The following is a 5,137-nucleotide window of genomic DNA, read 5'->3' as shown; positions in this document are numbered from 1 at the left end:
TTTACTAATTAATGATAAAAATATTTTAGTAAACATAATGATATATTTTGTTTTTTTTTTTAAATATTAACGTATTTATTTTTTTTTATACCATAATACTTAGGTTAATTACGACTATACTAAGTTATTTGTTTTTTTGTGAAATATACAATGTATAATTGCTGTACCTAATCCTTTTTTGTTTTTTGTAAGTTCTTGACATTGTATAATATTATAATAATCATTCTAAAATAATGATCAGTTCTTGATCTTTCATCTCTTATAAAATTAAAGATAAACTAATCATTAATCATTTTTAAACAAGTGATAAACTAATTATTTATTTTTCTAAAAAATAGTCTTATTAGAAAATCAGCATCTTAATTGTTTTTGTTAAACATTAATTTATTCAAAAAAATTATTCGATTCTGACTTTGTAGAGTCGACTTGCGCGTAGGGTGTCCCTCACTCTCTTCCTGGAGCGCTAAAGGGCTAGAATTTTTGAAACAAGGTTAGTAAGAATGGCACACTAACTTCATCTTGCAATACTAACCAAATTTTGCGATTAAAAGTATAGACGCAACTAATTCACAATGCATATCTTTCGAAAATTAGGGAGTATATCCTGTTTTCTTAGAGACCTGAAGGTTGCATGTGAGGCAATGAGCTCTATCAAGATCATCAATCCAATTCGCAACACATTGCATATAGGAAATGGCAGAGGTGGTGGCGTGAACGAGGGTGTGTTGACATAAGAGCCTAGCAAAAAAAATCTCTACGGAGTCTTCGCGTCGACTCCTTTTGTTTCTTGTATGCACATGATATTAATCTTCCTCCTTATCATGATATCCATCACCTTTCTTGTGCCTATATTCCATGTTCAAAATCTCACCTTTCTATCGTTTCGACCTTTATCTTTATCTGTTTCTTTGTGAAATAACTTATTTATCCTCGTCCGTTTACGAAAATGTAGTAACCCTTACTCATTTAACATTACACCCGAGCACCGATGTCGTAGCTCTTGCTTATTTGACACTGTACTCGAGCCATACAGCGCATTGTTTTCGGACAATGACTTAGCTTTAGCGCAATAATGTCTTTGATCCATGTCATGAAGATTTGACTAAGTTTTTATGTTGATTGTCGAAGGCCTAACACAACCCTCCTTCTTTAGCCGGATTTAGAATTAGCTATATACTGCAGGTATAACATTGGCAGAGTTAAATTTATAATTTTAAAAATAAATAATGGAAAAAATAAATGGTTCATTTTGAATAGTATGGATTAACACGTTTACTTGAAAAGTATATAAGTGCACCATTAAACGGGCCACTGTTAACACGGTTACATTTTTTCTAACTACCCACTATTTAAATATTTAAAATATAATTTAAATATACCTAATTTATTTCATGGCCGAGTTAATGCATGTCACTACTTTATTGGCATAGAATATGAAATCTTTTCTACTAAAATTATATTTCAAATTTTTATGTACTCACATACAACAAATAAAATTTTTATGCACTCTCGTACAACAAAGGAAAGAAGTAAGTGAATAGGGAAGCCAATGAGTTATAGCTCAAATGGCATAGATTCTCCATACTCAATTAAGAGGTTGCGGGTTCGAGTCACATATCTTTTTAAGTAAAGGTGTTAATGTGTTTATTTTAAATGGACATTTCCTATTATTAAAAATTGTTCATCTTTCTTATTATTTGAAACATTCCATTTTTAATAGTTTGGTCTAATTTAAATTATTAATATTTTTATTCCATTTTGGCACATAACAATTATAGAGTGTTGAATTAATCGTTTCTAATGAAATAACGGTGATTGTATTTATATTTGTAATATGACGAAATTATTGATAAATAAAATATATCTATTGGATAATTTATTTATTTTCTTTTCCAAAAACACAAAAATATAGACAAAGGTCATATTATATAATATAATGAAAAATAAATGCTTGCTAAATAAGTCTTTACTGTTTAACGAAAAAAAAATTAGCAACTAGTAACTATAAAAACAAAATCAAATTCTCACAAAAGGTTATTTTCCAAACAAAATATTAAACATTAACTAAAAAAATAACTATGTCCCCACAAAAATATTATTTTTCAATTTAATGGCCAATGTCCAATCTCTATACTCTGTAATATAAAGCAATGGCCTAACAGCCCATCATCAAGAACGAAACTTGGTTAACTCCATTCGAAATGTTGGCTCAGCTTCAAAACACCCAAATCACATTTGGGAGAAGCTTTTCTGCAAAACCTGCTTTTTTCTAACCACGTGTAGCAACGGCATTTAAATAGAAGAATATCCATACATTAAATTTTTACCATAGAACGACCCTTTAAACAATCTAAACCTGCTCACGATCAAAGTATAGTATTAATACACCTACACACCAAAATAACTAGCCTTTAATTGAAAGCATAGTACAACTGACGTTTTAAAAATTAGACTCATCATTAAGCGGTTCTAGTTTTTTATTTATTAGCTTATTAGTCCAATTAGCTCAACTATAATTCAGCTGAAAGAACAATTTTATAATAAAATAATAAATAAATACAATTTTAACAAAATTTTTAACATAATTTAAAATTTTTAATAAAGATTAACAATGTTAACCAATGAACTAAATTAACACAATTTTAACAAAGATTAACCAATGAACTAAAAAAATTAACTAATCATTTAATAATTCAACTTATCGAAAACAAGAAAATAGAGTACAATATAGCACAAACATAGAGCTCATTCAATGATTTAAATTTAAAAATTAATAAAAAAAGAGAACAGAAAAATCAAAGGCTAGAATCTCCAAAAAAATTAATGTTCTAACAAAATTCCAAAAAAAATCATTGAGTCAATGTTCTGAGCAAAGAATGAAGAACAGAAAATAAAAATTGAAAAAAAATGAAGTCATTGTCTTCTTTCTGAGTAATTTGAGCAGGACACTAATAGAAAATAATAGATTACAGACAGATTTTTTCGTCAATAAAAGATGAAAAAAATTTAAAAATTTACCGACAGATTCTAACTTCCCTCAATAATTTTGTCGATAAAATTGAAATTTGAGTTTTTGAAATTATCACCGACAAAAAATCCATTTGTAATCATTTGATAAATTCCTCATAAATTTGAATTAAGTTAAATAATGTTTGCAGAAACAAAAATCTCATTCTCACAAAACACCAATGTTTTGAAAATCGGACTAGACCGACCAGTTCAACCGGATTAATCGAGAACCAGTCTTTTGAATGATCCAGTTGGTTCTTAAACTATCCTAAAAATATAGGTGAAAAACCGGTCAAACTGGCGGTTAACCAATAAACCGGATGAATCGGTCCAATTTTTTGAAGGCCCGATTCACTCTCTCCCCAATCAAAATGGCGCGTTTTGATTTTTAAAAAACAAAGAAAAAGAAAAAAGGGGCACAGAACGTAAACAACCCCTCCCCTTTTTCTCTCACAAACCTAACCAAATCCCCCTAAACACACGTTTCATCACCACAACTTTGAACTCGTCGTCTCTGTCCTCGTCAGATAGAAGGTGGCATTGCCACCGGCTATAACAGAGGGTGCTGCCATCGTCTCTCGAAGGTCCATTCGACCCTCTTCTCCTCGATCCTCTTCTCCTCTACATCGCGCGAAGGTCTCAGAACTCTTAGCGTCACCATTGCAAATGGTTGTTCGGTCTTGAACGGTTGCTCGTCTGTCCTATTTTCATCGGTCGCAAACGGTTGCTCGATCCTCTTCAAATGCAACCTCTCCTTCGTGAATCTCTACCCGGAGCCTCGCTGGGAATCTCTGCTCGGGGCCTCGCCGTCACAAACTAATCCTTTTCCGAGCTCACTCTGTCACCGCCATTCCTCCCTCATCGTGTCTTCGATAACTCACTGCTTCTTTAGTTTCAATTTCTAAGATTTTGACTTTTGAGTTGAGCTTGTGTACTAGATTTTGAGTTAGGATCCTGTTCTAAGTTGGGTTGTTGCTTATATGATTCTGAATTTAGTTTGGATGCCGAGTTTGGATTTTTTTTGTTTAGTTTTTCTGTTTTTGGTTTTCCTGGTTTTTGAATTTTGATACTAAGTTTTCTATTTTTGAATTCTGAATTTTTTTTTGTTGAATATTTAATTGGAAGGTTTTCGTTGAATACTTGATTAGAAGTATGATATTGCTTTTATTGTTCTCTATTACATGAATCCTTGTGTTAGGTTCCACAAGTATGGTATATTGCTTTCTCTATTTTGTTCCAAGCTGAAACCATGTTAAAGAAGAGCAAAATGGAAGGGAGAAGGCTAAGTCCTTTAACCCTAGGGACACCAACAATGGACTAAAGAAATGAGCCAGTGTAAGGAGTTCAAGTTGCATTTCTGCAATCACAAGAGAGATGAATAATCTCACTCTTGCAAAGTAATTAATTAGTTTTGGTTCAATTCGATTTTAAAATAACTATTAATTTCAAAAAAATAATAATTGAAAAATTAATATATTTTAGACAATTTGTCTATATACATAGAATTTTTGATGAACCACTTTATTTATATATATTGAAACAAATGAGTACTAATTAAGAGGAAAGTGGTTATGTATTATCTTTATTTACCTGTTCCCTATAATTTTTTCTCTGCTGACTGATGTTTCAATTTGTGTGTAATGGAAAAAGGCCAAAGTCATCACCTTGATTGTAAGAGTTTTGTCAAGTCTTTGAACACATGCATGCATGAATTCTAGTTTTTGGAAGTTGGTTTGTGGTGCCAGTTTTTGTTTGTCCTTTTTTCTCCTTGAGACTTGAAAGGATTATTAGTTTAAAAATTATTAAATTTATATATTTAAAATTATATATTAAATTTTTAATATTTTAATTATATATATATAATTAAACCGGTTCAACTACGATTCAACTTCAGTTAAACCATTAAACCATTGAACTAGAAGTTTAACCAGTTTAATGATTGGTTCGATTCTCGCAATTTTGCAAAACACACACCATATTCGATACTGGAACTTCATTCAACACAAAATCACCGTTTATCTTCTTTGATCCTTTCTTTAAGCTTGGTCTTCTCTTCAGTAAGACACACACACACACACACTCTCTCTCTCTCTCTCTCTCTCTCTCGCTCTCTCTCTCTCACACACAC

This window comes from Arachis ipaensis, chromosome B06, assembly GCF_000816755.2.
Source record: "Arachis ipaensis cultivar K30076 chromosome B06, Araip1.1, whole genome shotgun sequence".
NCBI classification, from domain to species: domain Eukaryota; kingdom Viridiplantae; phylum Streptophyta; class Magnoliopsida; order Fabales; family Fabaceae; genus Arachis; species Arachis ipaensis.
This window is presented reverse-complemented; position numbering follows the sequence as displayed.